Genomic DNA, 17,610 nt, shown 5'->3' on the forward strand with positions numbered 1-17,610 from the left:
CTGTGGCCACCTGATCCTGCTAGACCTGGGAGAGTGGTGCTGGGGGCAGGGAGCCTCCTACAGAGCCCAGCTCACCTGCCTGGCCTCAGAGCCCACTCTGGAGGGCTACACACATCCACGCAGATGGGCTCGGTGTCCTGTGGGCTCAGACATCCTGAGTTGCAGCACAGAAAACCCCGTGCAATATATACAATGGAATAGTACTTAGTTATAAAAAAGAATGAAATAATGCCATCTGCAGCAACATGGATGGACCTAGAGATTATCATACTAAGTGAATAAGTCAGAGAAAGACAAATATCATATATCACACATATGCACAATCTAAAATATGGCACAAATGAATTTATTTACAGAAGAGAAACAGATTCACAGACGAAGAAAACAAATTTATGGTTACCAAAAGGGAAAGGGGGTGGGAGAGGGATAAATTAGGAGTTCGGGATTAGCAGATACAAACTACTACATATAAAATAGGTAAACAATAAGGTCTTACTGTATAGCACAGGGAACTATATTCAATATCCTGTAATTAACCATGATGGAAAAGAATATGACAAAGAATATATATATGTAAAGCTTCCCTGGTGGCTCAGTGGTTAAGAATCTGCCTGCCAATGCAGGACACATGGGTTCAAGCCCTGGTCCAGGAAGATCCCACATGCCGCGGAGCAGCTAAGCCCGTGCGCCACAACTACTGAGCCTGTGCTCTAGAGCCCGCGAGCCACAACTATTGAGCCTGCGTGCTACAACTATTGAAGCCCATGAGCCTAGAGCCCGTGTTCCGCAACAAGAGAAGCCACCACAATGAGAAGCCTGCTTGCCGCAACTAGAGAAAGCCTGCGCGCAGCAACGAAGACCCAACACAGCCAAAAATAAAAAATAAATTAAAAAAAGAACACATATATGTATAACTGAATCACTTTGCTGTACATCTGAAACTAACACAACATTGTAAATCAACTATACTTCAATAAAAAATTTTTTTTAATAAAAAAATTTAAAAAGAAAAAGAAAACCCTGTGCAAAACAGGCTGCCTCTGGCTGAGGGCCGCAGATGCCCTCCGTGTGTGGGCTGAGCAGGTCATCATAGTGGAGTTATGCCTGCAGGTGCAGGACAGCCCGGGGTTGAGCCCCAGCTCTGCCACCTACAGCTGTGTGACCTTGGGCATGTTACTAACCCTGCAAAGCCCCAGATTCCTCATTGGGAAAATGGGGAATGTCAGACCAGTACCTCAGAGATTTAGATGGGCAGTGCAGGGCAAACAGAGGGCAAGGTTGGCCCTTGGCTTGGGGTCTCCAGGCTGGAGTTGGTGCTTGTTCTGTAGGTGGAAACTGCAGGGTTAAGCATGGAGGCCGCCCAGGAGGAGGTCCCCGGTGTTGGCTGCTTCTCTGCTTGCTGCGGGGTGGGGCAAGGAGTCCATTCATGCTCTGAGACTTCCCTGGGAGCCCGGCCAGCTCTGATGTGCAGGTTGGAGAGAAGTTGTCGGTCCTCCTAGGCCTTCTCTTCCGCAAATCCTGCTGGGCAAGTGTCCTGCATTAAGGCTCAGAGAAGGCCCACAGTGGTCTCCTGACTCCCGCCCTTCTGCTCCGCTCACTGAGGGGCGTCCTCCTCGGTCCCTTGGCTGGTCAGCATCTGGAGCCTCACCAGGCCTGGCACCAGGCACCTGGCACCTGAGAGGCTCCTGTACGTTAGGAGGTGGAATTCTGGGCATGGGAACGGAATCTAGACGTACTGAAGGATGGGGAGTCGGGGAGAGCTTCCAGGAGGAAGACTTGGGTGAGGTGACCAGCTTCAACTAGAGAAGAGGGGCAGAAGGGCAACACAGCCTGGGAAAGATGAAGGGCAGGACATGCCTGGGGGATTAAGCCTCAGGCTTTGGGGGCTGCTGCTGGGACAGGGAGGTGGCTGGACTCATAGCCAGCTCTCAGCGGGCTCTGTCAGCGGTTGATGAATTCCCCACACCTCGTCAAGCTAAGATGCACAGAACAGCTCTGAGCAGGGTGGGCTGGGTGGACGTGCAGGTGGGATTTGTGGTACCTCCTCTGGCCAGTGCAGGGATCAGGCAGCCCCGATCCTGGGTCAGTGTCTGGCATCCTCTTGCTCCGCTCAGACAGCAGGTTGCCTAAGAGAGGCAACCAGTTCAAATCCTGACACCAGCATTCTCCGTCTGTGTGGCCTTGGGCGGGTGTCCACATGGAAGCCAGGGAGAGCAATGGTACTTAAGCGAAAGGGTGACTATGGGGGCGGGAGGCATAGACAAGAAGGGCCTGTGTGGATACCCTACAGTTGTTGGTAGTTGTCTTCTTGGTGCCTGGTGGGCATGCTTAGGCCTGTACCTTCCCTTCATCTTGCCCCATATAACAGATGGGGAAACTGAGCCTGGCTTGGTACCCTGACTGGCCCAAGACCACGGAAAGTCTGCACCAGAAGCTGCCTAGCTTCCTGCCCCTCAGTGTCCTAGGGCCACAGGGAACAGCCAGGCAGGCACTGGGCTAGAGGCAGCAATGAGGAAGAACAGACCTACCCCTGGGAGGCCTGCCTGTAAGGGTGCAGCCCTGCCCCCACTTTACCCCATCCTCCATTTCAGCCCTCCATCCTCACACCCTCTCTGTCCTCTGGCACCACACCCGCCCTGGGTGCTGCCACTGGTCCCAGAAGCCTCCATCCTCCCATGACTCTACTGGGCCCAGGGATTCTGCAGGGGAGGGGTGGGCAGGGACATGGAGGCCAGCAGCTTCTTTATTCCGTCCAGCTCAAGTGCAGCCCGAGCCAGGCTGGGAGCACAGTTCGAGTGAGGCTGTAGCCACCACAGGTCAGCCTGACCCCAGCCTGATGCCCAGAAACAGCGTGAGTCTCTGGGGCAGGAGGAGAGGCACTGTGTGTGACTGAGGCAGCAGGACGTGTCACCCGTGTATCTGCTGCCACTGAGGAGGACTCTTCAGAACACTGAGAGGGAGACAGGAGCAAGTAAGAGAGAAGCAGAGAGGAAGAGAGGGAGGAGTAGGGATGCTGAGGAGGTGCAAAGCCAAGACTCCAAGCCTCCATTGTCTGGACCAGGCTTGGAGGCCCAGCCAGGACTCTGCACCCGGGATCTGGGCCCAGCCCACCTCCAGTGCTTTATCCCCAGCCAGGTGGGCAGAGAGGCACAGGTGGAGAGAGAAAAAGGGAGAACGAGAGTGCCCTGGCAGGTCCCCCGTGATCAGCTCTGTGCGGGTGCTGGATGCTGAGGTACGGGAGGTGTGGTCCTTGGGCTCTGTGTGGGTGTCCTCCAGCATGTGTGTACTAGGGTGCCCCATCTGCCCCAGCGCCGCCCCAGGTTTTATATCTGTAACACGTGTGTTACACAAACGGGATCGATATGTACCAGCAGCAATGACCTTCCCTCAACCATAGGCTTGGTCCACCTTCCACACCAGCTTCCATGTCCACCTCACTGGGGTCCTGTACACGGACTTGATCAGTGGGCATTTCACCCAGTGACACCCCCATTAAGGATTCTGCTGTCACCAACGCCCTTGCTAGAAGGATGCTTATGAGCAGCAGGACATACCCTGGGAGTGTGTTGAGGTCCCTTTGTGAGCATTGTGCACGTGTGCCATTAGGATTATTGACGCTCCATGACTCTGGGCCTTGGCTCCTAGTCTGTCAAACGGGGAATAATACTTGTGTACACCTCATAGGGTCATGAGAATTAAATGCAATGGGAGAGTGGCCAGGAAGCCAAGCTCAGCCTTGTCTGGGGCACAGCAAGAGCTGTGCTCCTTGGGTTTCTTTTATGGTTGCTATTATTGTTGTGTGCCTGTTCTGTCCCCCGAGGGGCTGGACCAGCTCAGTGTGGGGTCCTGCTGCTGGCAATGCCCCTCCCAACCACCAGAGTGGGGACTTTTCTGGGGGAGGCTGCCCAGGGCTGCTCTGCACTGGTTCAGAGGCAGCCCGTTCACAAGTCAGTTCAGCTTATCTCCTGAGGATTGGAGGTCTGTCTGTAACTTCCCCTGGGTTGACATGAGGTGACCCAGTGTCCGAGGATTAAAAACCCTTCCAGGGCTTCCCTGGTGGCGCAGTGGTTGGGAGTCCGCCTGCCAATGCAGGGGACACAGGTTTGTGCCCCGGTCCAGGAGGATCCCACATGCCGCAGAGTGGCTGGGCCCATGAGCCATGGCCGCTGAGCCTGTGCGTCCAGAGCCTGTGCTCCGCAACGGAAGAGGCCACAGCAGTGAGAGGCCCGCATACCGAAAAAAAAAAAAAAAAACCCTTCCACACCTGAGGTTCCATTGCCCCCAACCAAATCCAAGGAAGGGTCCCTTCAGCTGTGGGGGGGCTCCCAGGGGGTTGTAGTGGTGGGTCTGACACAGCTGTGCCTGTCTGTCCTCCTGCTCCCCACCCCCCAACACAGGCCCCGGGGGCTGGGCTCCTTTCTGCACAACTGTTCATGCTCACTGGCTCCTTCCCCAGGCCCTGGGACCCTTCCCTGCACAATTCAGACCCCTCTCCCTGCCCAGCATGTCGCAGGCTAAATAGTACCCAGAACCCACGAAGGTGGTCATGGGCAGAAAGGCTCTCAAAAGCCACCCAGGCCCCCAGGCCTGCCAGATGAATTCCAAGACTCCCAGGGTGCCCCCTCCTTCCCTTCACATAGCAAAGACTTTCCAGAAAAGCCTCTGGCTGGTTCTGGGTCAAATCTACTGCCCTGGACATTGGGGCAGAGAAAGGAGATCCAGCGTTCATCCCCCAGACCAGCCCTGGTCCCTGCAGCACCCTGAACACACCAACACTTAGTGACCCCGATGGTGAGGGCTGCAGGGCTGCAAAAGTGTCCACCATGGGGTAATGACAAGTGCGGCTCCCAGCCCAGGAGAGGGGTCTCCTCGCTCCTTCCTCCCCCTACTCCCATCCTCTACAGTCCAAGGTCTGGGTTCTTCTCTCTGCTCCCAAAGGTGGCACCGTCTTTTCTGATGGGACCACCGTGAGGAGCCAGTAGGTGGTGGGCAGATGTGTCCCTGGCAGGGAGATACCAAAACCAGTGTGTACAGCCCCCAGAGAGGGACTGACCAGCTCCAGGGACTCGTAGAGGGGAAATGTCATGACTTATACTGTGTTTGCTCATTTTTGACTTATTAATTTGTTAAGAAATATTTATTGAGCCCCACTGAGTGCCAAGGTAGGGAAGTGGGGTGAGCAGAGCAGCCTGGGGGGTTCTGACAGTCTGGGGTATCAGCTTTTAGCTGGGCAGAGGGATCCCAGAGCTGTCCTCCATCTAGTGGGTTTGTTCTGGCCTCTGCCAGACACCCAAAGCCCCTCTGGGCAGACAGTGCTCTGGATGCAGCTCTGAACCCCACGTTCAAATCCTACTTGGGCCACTTCCCAGCGGTTCGGCCATGGGCTGGTACCCTCACCTCTCTGGGCATTGCCTCCCTCTGGAAAAGGAGGACAAAGCAATGGCTGCTCCCCAGGGTAGAGGGGACAGGACACAGGCCATGCAGGCAACACCTGGGACATAGGACGTGCCCAGTGACACAGCACCACGTGGATTTCCCCTCCTACCCTGTGCAGGAGGCCGAGGGCAGGGTCAGGACCCCATGTTCGCTCCCTCTGACAAGAGCAGTCCAAAGCCCACTCCCTCAGACCTGTTTCCCCATCTGTGAAGAGGCGAGGCAGAAACACAGGGGCCCTGCCATGGCACAGGACATGAAGAGGAAACACACCCCACTCCCAACCATAGCCCAGCTCCTTGTCCCCGGAGGGCATCAGGTTTTTCCATGAGGTGAGACAGCCAGATGTCTTGGCCAGCAAGCATAGGGGCGGGGTCTGGGTGGCAGGGGGTGGAGTGGGGACATGGCTCTTCCATGCCCTCTGAGTGACCCTAGATTATCTCCTCCAGACAGCTCCTTCCGCCAACTCTGCCCTCTGGCTAATGCTTATCTCCGTGATAAATGGCCCCACTGCCCTGACACAGGAAGAGCTGTCTGTGTCCTTCAGAGCCCTCTATATTGGGCAGGGCACAGCCGGGTGAGGACTTGGGCCTCAGCACGTCAGCACCATGGTGGCCGAAGATCCCAGGCCGCTGACCCAAGAGTCTTGCCAGGTGGAATGGGGGCTCTGGTCCCAGGGAGGCTGGCTGTCTCACTGCCGGTTGTCTGTCTGGTTAAGGCCCTTGGGGACTCTGGTCTGAAGCAGGAGAAAGGCCGGGTCTTGGGGATTTTGAGGGGAAGGCAAGGCCCTCTTCTCACAAGGTGCTCACCGTTTTCTCCCAGAGACCCCCAGCCCCTGCATGCCCCATACCTGACATGCACATACACAGCGGGACACCCCAACCATGACCTGGCAGCAGAGAGGGGCTGCTTTGACCTGTACGTGACCCTAATGTGACCGCTGGCAGACACTGGCTGCGGGCTGGATCCCATGCACAGGCTGTGGAGTGGCATCCCGTGGAAGAGGTAGCATGAGCAGGGAAGGTGGTGAGCCTGTCTCTGCAGGGTTCTTTGGCGCATCCCAGTTCTAACAGCTGCTTCAACACTGTCCCAGGGAGGGGGTGTGACCGGCCCAGGCCCCCACCAGAAAAAATGGAATCTCCAGGGCCCCGCAGGACAGGGTCAGGCTGTGCCTCTTTGCTGACAGAGATGTGCTCAGAGATTGTACATCCCGCAGGAGGAAATGTCTTTCCTTCCCTTTGGTCCAGGGCCAAAGGTCAGGTCCATTGATTCCGCTTTTCCTCCTGGCTTCAGCCTGATGCCGATACGGCAAAGGCAGGCCGTCTGTCCACAACCAGATCCTCAGTGCTCAGCCAACCCTTGGCTCTGAAGAAATGTCTGTTGATGAATGAATCTTGGCTCCACATGAATCTTTGATACTCTAGGTTTTTGCATCCAAATATAATGTTTCATTGAAAAAAAAATCTGCGCTTATTTAGTGCTGAGGTGGCTCCCAACACACGGCCAGTGTCACTGCTATTGCTGTTAACTTCAGGGCTGCCCTGAACCAGCCACTGCCAGTGACTTTGGGGTCAGGCGCGGGGGTAATTACATTTTAAGGGGCAGTGTAACCTCTTTGCAACATTCTCAGCGTGTGGGTATGAACATGCATTTAAATCTTACTAGATTTTTGTGATGTTTGTGCCTGAACTTAACTTTCTATTAATAGAAAAACATGTGGGTTTTACATGTTACTCATCATTCAACATATATTGACTAAGCACATCCTCTGGGCTCCTCTGGGGTGAGACGACAGGCCAGCAGTGGCCAAGAGAAACCTGGCCTGCTCTGGGTCCTGCGTCCCCAGTGGAATAAACACACAGTTAAAAGACCTGATCACAAGTTCCATGAATGCTCTGAGGAGCAGTGTAGGGGGCTCTACAGGGACAGGTACCAGGGGGCTGTCATGATCTAGAAGCCGGGAAAGCTACCCATGGAGAGGGCTGGACCCTGACTCTGAAGAGTGAGTAGGCATTAGCAAGTGTAAAGGAAGGGGACATTTTCCAGGCAGAGAGAACAACCTGGACAAAGGCCAGATGGCCAGAGAGACCATTAAACTCTGAGTGTTCACTGCAGCTGAGTGGAGGAGGGAGTTGAGCTCCAGGGAGAGGCTGGACCAGAGTACACAGGCGCTCTGGGGGCCAGCAAAAGGGAGGATGGCAGGTCAAGCAGAAGGAACAGGAGGCCAGAGGTGAATTCTAGAGGTCCCTTTCTAGCTTCTGGGTAGAAGTGGGTTATGTAGGATTTCACTCCCCAAAGTCTGGAGCTGATTTTGCTGGTATGGCCGGGGATACAGGTTTTTTATTGCGCTCTGTTGTCTCCTCTGTGCCTGTCCAGACCACAGGCTCTTGGGGGCAGGGGCGGGTCTGTGTCTAATTCATTTCTGAGAGCCCAGCGGCTGTCACAGGGCCAGACATATAGCAGGGGCTAAACAGAAGCCTGCTGAGTGAGGGTGTGCACTGACCTGGTGCCCCACCTGTCTGCCCAGTGCTGCCCATGGAACTGTCTGTCAGGCCTGACTCTACCCACTAGCTTGTGTCCTCAGCCGAGCAGGGCCGGGCCCTGCAGGATGTGCTGGACAACAGGCCGTGCATCCAGGAAGCAGACTTCGTGCCTTTCCTCACGCTCCCACGCTGGCTGCCAGCCGGGGAAGCTCCAGCCCAGAAGCCCTCCCAGCCATCAGGCTCAGAAGTGCAGGCACCATCTACCGGGGCCAGATCAGATCCAGTGCCGTGCAGCCTGCAGCCCAGGGTCCCACCTACAGAGACCACCCTGGCCCCAGCCTCACCTCAGGCAGCTGAAGCGAAGACCAGAGGTCCTGGTGGGGTAGAGATTGGGATGCAGAGAACCTTGGGTGAGACCGGAGGGGAGAAGCACTGCCTACTCAGGGAAAACTGCTCACCAGCTACAGCTGGGCCAGTTCACCAGACGCAGACAGGAAGCAGTGATTTCTCCATCCCAGGAGGTGTGCAAGCAAGACCAGAAGCTGGAGGAACTCGCAGGTCCTCTCTCCACCCTGCTGTAAGAACCCCCCACCAAGCATCCTCTCTCCACCGTGCCCCAAAAGCCACCCCTTCCTGCTCCTGGGGGACCATCACTGTGGCTGTGTGGCCTCAAAGTCTCTCCTCCCCACCTCACTTGCCTCTTCTGTGACACAAGAGTGGGTGAGCTCAGGAGGTGTTTTCCTTTCATTCTCTGCTCTCAGCACCACACAATGATCGCATTTATTCTCAACATCCATAATAATTTTCTTCTAAAACAAAAACATGAAGAGTTCCAAACCAATTAGCGAAAACACAGGAAGGCACCTTAATTTCAGGACACAAAGAAATACCATCAGGCTCTCGTGTTTTCCTTGTGGTAAACTGGATTGTTTCTTCAAAGGCCCGAAGCTGTCTGGAAGGGGTGGGGGTGGGAGGGAGACCAATGTGGGAGGTCCAGGACCCCCTCCTCTGCCCCCACATCCCTTCATACCTACCAGGAGCCCTCGGGGTGGGGCCATGGTCCAACTGTGCTTCTGCACACACACACACACACACACACACACACACACACACACCCATCCTCCTCCACTCCTGGGATCACAGGCCTCCTCTTCCCTTGTACTTCTGATGAAATCCAATCCCCCAGCATAGCTGACAAGGCCCCTGGATCTGAACCAACCAGTGCCTCCACCCACTTCTTAATACCCCTCCCTCACTCTCTGCTCCTGGCCTTTGCACTGGATATTCTTTCCTCCATGAACTCTCTTCTCCTGGTTAAGGACACATGCATCCTTTGGGACTCATCTTATATACCCCTTCCTCCAGGAAGGTCTCCCTGACCTCATCAAGGGTTCCCAGGGCCACTTGTACACCCCCTGCCACAGGCCTGCTCATTCTGACATGTACCTTCCTGGTCACATGTCTGTCACCTCCATTGCCACTCAGTGTCTCAAGGCCCAGCACAATGCCTGGCACAGAGAATGTGCCCAGTAGGTGTTTGATGAATAAATGAATGATCCTCAAAATGCCCTCAGAACCCTAAGCTGGCCTTGACTGAATGTTCCGGTTCCAAGCTCACTGTCAAACCCCAGGAGGGCAAAGCCTTGCCCTGAGCCTGAATGCAGGTCTGGGACCTGGGGATCCCTGCACCCTGGGGCGGGAGGGTGTGTGTGCCCAGAATTCTTTCCTAACATGGTCCTGTTATTTAGGGATGGGCCGAGAGCCCTCTGTGAGCAGGAAGCAGGAAGGAGAGCTGGGCCTCTGTTCTCCCACCCAATCCCCAATTTGGAGGACATGCAGCCTGTAATTTGGAAGGCTAATTTGGTCTGGGGTTAGAAGGGAGCACTCTGTGTGCTGAATGATGCCATGCTCTCCCAGGGGAGGAAGTGTCCTCTCCTCAGCTCTCAGGCACAGGCCACGCTGCTCCCGCATAGCCCCTGAGGCCTGGGCAGAGACCCCTAGACCATTGGGTAGCCAGCCCTCAGCCAGAGGAGAGGGAGAGAGGGAGAAACCTGGGGTCCAGTTCCCTTAGCCACTGACTGCCCAGACAGGGGTTACCTTGGGTCAGTGGGCCCCAGACATCAAAAAGAACCAACGGAGAGTCCCCAAGGACGAGGGCCTCAGAGCGCCCCAGACAGCTGCTCAGAAGAAACATTGGGGAAATGGACACTGTGATCACTTGGCCCAGAAGCCACAGTCCCCAGCAATCCCCCACTCCTGCTGCTGCCTGAGCCCTGCCACAGAATCAGTTAACATCCCTCCAGCATGATGGGTCATCATGCTGTTTCCAGCCTCAGAACACTGTTCACCTCATCCCCTGTGAGGCCCTGTCTGACCACCAGGCTGGATCAAGATCCACTTCCGAGCTCCCACAGCGCTGTGCTTCCCACTTCACAGCACTGGGCGTTCTGCCCTATAGATGCCTGATTGCCTCCCCCATCAGAATATGGGCTCAGTTAAGGTGGGGCCTGGTCATTGTCCCCTTGGTGGCCCAGAGCCCTGCCCAGGGTCTGGCTCAGCGGACTTGGTATGACAGGACAGGCAGAGAGGCTGCTCCACTCACAGCTGTGTGGCCTTGGTCCTTGGCTTGCCTGTCTGTGGACCAGGCACACAGCAGCATTTCAGTATTCGATGAACACGTGAGTGAATGAATGAGAAGCTGGTCTAGATGGTCTACAATCCCTGCACCTCAAACCCTCCACAGTTTCTCTCCTCATTCAAGTTGCAAGGCTCTCTGCCCAGGTACATGCCAGCAGGGACTGGCACTGGCCTTGGGATAAGGTGGACAAAAGCCCTAGGGACAGTCAGGGCAGGCAGCACGTGCAGGGGAGATGAGAAGCTGGGACCTTGAGAGGGTGATGGGTGACAGAGCCTTGTGGGGGAGGGCATAGACTTCAGGGTGACAGATAAAGTCCCCATCCCTGAACATGCCTGGTGTTTGACGACCCCGGCCTGCCTGGGGGCAGCACCCCATCCCCAACTCACCCACACTCCAGCAGCTTCTCCCGAAACTTCTGCTCAGCCTCTAACCGTCTATCACTGGGGCTGATGATTCACACACTCCGCACCTCTTTCCTCTTCCCAACTAATTATAGCTCCTGCGTGTTTTTCCCCCTGGAAAAATGTCTTCTTAAAAAAATATATCCCCAAGCCAGCAGTAATTAATTTGGTGAGCACCAGTGTGCAATTCAGACAGAATCTGAGGACAGGAAGGTCCCAGGTATAGCGAGAGGTCTTTTGTCCAACAGAGGAAGAGACGGGTATGGGACGCAGGTGGACATGGGACACCTCACACAGCAGAAGCTCAGCCCATCCCCCACTCTGCCTATCATGACTCCGGGGACCTTGGGGAATTACAGTCACAGTAACAGTCATGGGGACTCTATGGAGCACGACTACATGCTGGGCCCAGTGCCAAGTGCCCGCCAAGTGCGCTGACATTCCATCCTCTGACACCTGCTGAAGTCGGCCCTATTGGCCCCACTATGGAGAAGGGGACACGAGCTCAGAACCTGCCCGGAGTCCCACAGCCGTCAGTGGTGGGGTAAAATGTGAAGCCTGTGGCACTGGTAGCCATGGCCTGAGCAGAGGAAAGCCCAGGGCCATTAGCCCCTCAAGAGACAGGCAAGCACATGGCCCTCTGGCCTGTCTCTCCCTCACCCACCTTCTGGGAATCACAGCAGTTCCCCTGGAACTGGGCCAGAGTTGAGACCACAAGTGTTGTCTGAGCTCTTCGTGAGGCCCAGCGAGCAGACAGCAGAGCAGATGTCTGAGCAGGTGCCCCGGCCAGGTGGGGAGAGGAGACACTGCCAGGACCGGGTCCTAGAGCAACAGTGACAGAAAGACTGAGGCATTTGAGACTGGGTCAGGGAGCCAGACAGATATATAGAGAGAGGCAGAGATGGAGACTAAAACAGAGAGACAGAGTCAGGTCTGAGTCAGAGCCCAGAGAACGAAGATAAACCCAGAGAGAAGAGACAGACACAGGGCAGGGGACTGAGCCCCAGACTGAGCAGCAGGGACAGCTGAGATGGGAGAGGACCCCAGACCTGGTGTGGCCAAGGGGCTGGTTCAGCCAGAGAACCAGAGACCTGGAGGTCTAGGAGGGAGCCAGGAGGGAGGGTGTGTTGAAAGGAAAGTGAAAGGAAAGGAAAGCCTCATGAGGTCAGGCTTGGCTGGCAGGGGCCCCAAGAAGATGGGGTAGCCATGGACACTCCAGCCTGGCGTGGGAGTTGGAAGTATAGTGCCTCCTCACCTCTATCAATCCAGGAAGACTGCTTGGGGAGGTGGCTCCGGCGGGGGGGCACATGGGCATCAGGAGAGCTGAGGTGCATGGATCAAATGAGCAGGGGGGCCCATCCTGGGAGGGCTTCCCTGGAACGGGCTCTCTGACGCTAGTCTGTCCCCCATCACCACCAGCGCAGAGGCAAAGACCCTCTCCGGGGGGTTAAGGAAAATTCAGGCAAGGTTAGGCCTCTCCTTTTCTCCCGGGGAAGTGAAACCCTGGGGCTGTTTGTACGGTCAGCCTGAGGCCAGAGGCCTCCTGCTTGTCCTGCAGAGGCACGTGCCTCCCAGCCAGGAATGGAGGCCGGCAGATTCAGAGCTTCCCCCTGAACCCAGGGTACGGGCAGCCTTCCCTGCTGTCCTGGTGTCAGGCTGGGACAACCCCCCACACCTTACTCCCCACCGGCCATTTGGAAATATACCCCCTCTACCAGCCCCCAAAGCTAGGGGTCTGTCCCCCTCCTCAGATTTCTCAGGCAGGGCCAGGTCTCTCTCAGCTTAGGACAGGACTGTGCTTCCTTCCCCAGACCCTCAAGTCAGGGCCTGTCTCTCCCCTCAGACCCTCCAGGCTAAGCGAGGACCCCTCCCCCAGCCCCTTGGTGTCGCTCTGCCTTGGCAGCGCAGGAGGTGTCAACAGCCTCACTAACCACAGGCAGACAGGCTTGGCTCCAGCCATAACCTCCCCCAACTCCTTTGGACACCTGACACGGCTGCTGCCTGCCCTGGGTCAGGGCCCAGTGCCCAGGACCCATAAGCCAGGCAGCTGTCGGGATTTCCGGCTCAGGGGGCCTCCGGGGCTGACACCTCTCAACCACTTTCTCGTCTGGACTCTCCTGGCCAAGCCTGTGCTCTTCTGGGGTCGGTGTCTGGATCCTGGAGCATCTATCATGGGAAGGGAGGGGACACAGCACGGAGCAGGTGGCCTTGGGTGACCTCGAGCCCAGAAGACTAGCACAGGCTCCCAGGATGTGTCCTTGAGCCCCAGGAATGAGGGAAGAAGTGGCTGACGATCCCTGTGAGGGGGGTTCACCAATGCAGGAGAAAGGTGCCCATGCAGGCCTCTCATTCTTGGTGTGGCCACTCTGGTGGGCCTGGGACACTACAGTGATCAGGGCCTTTTGATGGAAATACCTGTTTCATGGATCCCCAGGACAAACCAAGAAATCTCCTTTTGCAATGACATAACGGGAGGCAACACAAGGTAGGGTCTGGAGTCTGACAAACCAGGTCTAGCCAGCTCAGGCTCTGAGATGACCGAGCCTCAGTTTCTTCACCTATAAAATGGTGCTGCCAGTAACTCCCTCCTGAGAGAATGCTATGAATAATCGAAATTTCACACATGAAGCTCAGTGAATGAACGTGAATGGCTCTGCTTTAGGTGGCCCGGATCCCACTAGAGGCTCCGAACCTGTCCCCTCCCTGGAGCTCCCTTTCCCTTCTAGGCCCCTCTGGGCAGAAGACAGGCAGGCAGCCCTCAGCAGCTAGCCCCACTGCAGCCTGGGGCAGACCAAGCTGAGGCCTGGGGGGAAGGCGAAGGCCTAGGTGGGGCAAGGAGCCAGAAAGCCAGGCGGGTCTCCTGGGTGGGACCACTGGCAGGCCCCCGGGCCACCCTCAGGTCTCTGAGCAACGGGGACTGGACTGGCTGAGTGCCTTCCTGCTTCCGCCTGGAATCCTCAGGCCACCCCAGGGTTCAGTCACCCTCTGCTGTACCCCGACCCTGGCTCTGGCCCCCTTCCAGGCCAGCATGGACTTTGGCCCCAGCTCCTCTGACAAGCAGAGAGGGAGGACACCGGGCCCACCCCCACTGCAGACCGTTTTTAGCCCCCAAGGAACTCGGCGTCCTCCCAGCAAGGGTGCGTGGGTCTTAGCTGGGTATTAATAGCTCAGCTGGAGGAGGTGACTGGGACTTTCATAGCCAAACCCTGGAGGCCTTGCATCCTGGGCAGGCAGGGCAGCCCTCTTGTTGTCCACATGTCCTCTGCTGGCTCTCCACCATTCCTGTCCCCCAGGGGTTCTCTCATCTCCCTCCAGCCCCCACACCCTCACACATGCCTGGTTCCCCCCTTGTTGAATCTCCCTGTGCTCTCCTGTGGGGAGGGGGAGGCCTCTGGGGTCAGGACCCCAGCGGCAGGTCAACAGCTGAGGCTGGTTCGTGACCAGGCCTTGTGGGAGATGCGAACAGAGAGGCCTGTGATAAGGCTTCCTCCTTGGCACCCTTCTCTGCCTGCTGGCCTCTCATTCCTGCTTTTGCCTCCTCCATCCTAGCTCCCCAACTGGCGTCTGTGTGGGCTTGTCCCCAGATCTCTGGCCATGCTGGGCCCAGAACGGAGAAGAGGTGGGAAAACCTAGCTGGCAGAATGGAGGCCTGGAAAAAACGCCCGGGACGGTGCTGCTTACACACGGCTCAGGGGGCAGCTGAGGCCTGAACTGGCTGCAGGGTCACCTCTCTGGGGCAGCCTGGGAGTGACAGAGCCCTGGGTGGTGACTGGGGACCTAAGGCCTTGGCACAGTTCCTCTCCTGAGACCCCCCGCCCCCCATGCCACAGAAGCATCTCACATACCTGCCTCGACCACTCACCCTCACTGTGTTCACTCATCTACCCCCACTCCAGGGCACACAGTCTCGAGGGTAGAAATCAGCAACATGGATGGAGCGTGATCAACATGGAGGCAGGTGCTGTGACCATCCACGCTTCAGAGATAAGCAACCAAGGCTCCCACCCTGAGGGCAGGGAGCTGGGACTGCAGGCCAGGCCCCCAGCCTTGCTCTAGTGGCTTTGGACGTAAGATCTGTGTCCAGTCCTTTTCAAACTCATGGTCCATCCCTGGAAGCCCCGTCTTATTTATCACAGGCATCCCTCTGTCACCGGTCCTGGCACACGTCACTTCCAGGATAGAGCAGGCAGACTTCTGAGTCTTTGGGGACCTCCTTCTCAGTTAGCTATGGCCTTCAGCACTGGACTGATTCTGACCTCTAACCTCTAACCCTACCTCAGCCTGAGGCCTGACCTTCACCCCAAACTGAGCTTAGCTCTCCATCCCCATCAAGCTCTGAGCAATAGCCCCTGTCCTCTGACCCCTGACTCCAAGTCAAGTCTGGACCTCTGACCATTGGACAAGAAGCCCAACCCTTTGATCTCTGACCTCAGCTCCCATTTAAGTCTCAGCCCTTAGGCCCAGCTTGAATCCAGGCCACTACCTGCTGGTTCCCGCCCCAGGCTGAGCCCCCAAGCCAGCTCTAGGCCTAGTCCCTGTCTCCCTTCCTGAGCCTCAGTCCTGGACTCACCCCGGCTCCCAGCTCTCAGCTTCTCAGCCTGGAGGAGGCCCTGCATTCTCCTCACACTCATTCAGCCACCTCCACCCTGAGTTTTGAAACAAGCTGACACAAGGAGCACATCACACCAGGCGATTTATGACTTGGACTAGCAGAGGCTGGAAACATATGCTGTTTCTGGGCTGGATCTTGTTGTTTGGACCACGGGGAAGCAGAGCCCACAGCAGAGGGAAGGGAAACAGATGGGCAGATGGGCCCTCGTGCACAGACACCACGTGGTGGGGCATAGAGGCCCTGGGCGACCTGGGGCTGAGGCCACGCTCTTCTGGGGCAGAGAGGCAGGTGCACCCACACACTCGGCTCTGGAGAAAACAAATTATGATAAATGGGACACTCCCCTCAAACTCCGGCACCTAGTTTTCTTCTTAGCCACAGAACCCATATTCACAGCAGCTCAGAGTGGAAACTGGGTCCAAGTCCCGGCTCTCCTTCCCACAGGCTGTGAGCCCTGGAGCATGCCGCTTAGCCTCAGCCTCCAACAGTGTCAGCAGCCTGATCTGTAAAATGGGGATGTGATGCTACTTTCCTCGTGGGATTTTTTGAGGACAAATGCAATTGCTGAGGCAGAGGCCTGGTGCATGCCTGGTACACAGCAAGAGCTCATGAAGGAGCAGCTATTAATATTTTATCAAAGATCAAAGTCCAGGGCTTCCCTAGTGGCACAGTGGTTGAGAGTCCGCCTGCCGATGCAGGGGACATGGGTTCGTGCCCCGGTCCAGGAAGATCCCACATGCTGCGGAGCAGCTGGGCCCGTGAGCCATGGCCGCTGAGCCTGCGTGTCCGGAGCCTGTGCTCTGCAATGGGAGAGGCCACAGAAGTGAGGGGCCCGCGTACCACAAAAAAAAAAAAAAAAAAAAAGATCAAAGTCCAGCTGTTCCAACTGGAGGGTCAGTAGCCCCCCCCCTTCTGCTCCCACCCTAGGGCTCCTGGGGGACACAGTTTGGAAACCCTTGACCAAGATTCTGGGCTGGCAGGAGGACCAAAAGTAGCATTAGCTGACGATTATAGGAGCCAGAACAGCATGGAATTTGTCAGCATGGAATTAGGTCACAGAATTCTTAAAACAAAGAAGCCACAGAAGCCAAAAACACTCAACATCTGAAGGCACAGTGATCTCCTGGGCCAAGATTGGTGTGGACCAACCAAGAAAGAATGGATCCCTGCCTTGGACAGCAGGCTGTGGCACCGTCACATGCCTGTGGGCTTTTCCTGAGTGTCCTGGAGCATTCAGGGAGTGGAGGGCCTCCGGCTCCATCATGATCTCCAAAGCCCCGCATTTCCTGGAGATTTCCTGCTTCCCCATCGCCACTCTGCTCAGGTGTCCGGAAAGTCCAGCTGCTCTTGGGTGCCCCCTCTCCTTGGCCAGATCGCCTCTATGACTCCTCCCAGGACTCCCCTGCCCTGCTGTTGAGGTCCCTTGGGCGAATCCCAGAGGGCCATCCCTCAGCATCCCTGCTGCCCTCCCTGGTGCCCAGGCCCTGCAGAGTGGGCTTTGGAAACACCGGTGACCTTAGGCCCTACCCACTTTGGGCCAACATTTCCTCAAGAGTGAAGGAAAGGAGTTGGCCCCGTGGGGAGAAGGTGAGCACCTGTGCACTGGGAACCCACTGTGCCCCAGGCATTTTACATCCATCATCTCTGATTCAGGAAACAGAGGGTAGGAGAGGGGGAGTGACACTCCCACGGCCACACAGCTGGGAAATGGCAGGGAGAGGATTTGACCTAAAGCTGCTGCCCTGAGAGCAGAGGCAAGAAGTGAGGTCCCAAGTGTGGGTGGGCTACCTTCAGTGTGCAGCTGCAGAGACCTACAGGCAGCACATCCTGCATCCCGATCGCTGGGGGCTCCCAGCCTCCACCATGGCTGGCTGAGCCCCACCCCTGGTGCCATTCCCACATGACCCTTCCAGGTGACTAATGAGGGCCCGGGCACCACTCAATAATTGGCCTCATTAGGCGGCTGGGGCTGCCCAGGGGATGGGGTGGCGGATGCTGGGCCCCGCGGGGATAGACCAGACAGCCTCCCGTTAATTACCTGAA

The 17,610-nt window shown here is 56.6% G+C and overlaps 1 long non-coding RNA gene across 11 annotated transcripts in view; it reads right to left on the reverse strand.

The window, feature by feature from the left end:
• LOC117200672 (uncharacterized) overlaps nt 1-17,610 on the reverse strand; it is a 71,402-nt gene that overhangs the window by 38,289 nt on the left and 15,503 nt on the right. For 4 of the 11 annotated variants that reach the window (XR_007469850.1, XR_007469844.1, XR_007469841.1 and 1 more), the window contains one exon: nt 76-16,367. The exons of 1 other annotated variant lie outside the window; for it this stretch is intronic. This is a non-coding gene — a long non-coding RNA (uncharacterized LOC117200672). The remainder of the gene's footprint in view (nt 1-75; nt 16,368-17,610) is intronic. 6 more of the 11 variants (XR_007469849.1, XR_007469843.1, XR_007469848.1 and 3 more) reach the window with 3 other exon arrangements.

Source organism: Orcinus orca, chromosome 10 (assembly GCF_937001465.1).
Source record: "Orcinus orca chromosome 10, mOrcOrc1.1, whole genome shotgun sequence".
In the NCBI taxonomy this organism is placed as follows: Eukaryota; Metazoa; Chordata; class Mammalia; order Artiodactyla; family Delphinidae; genus Orcinus; species Orcinus orca.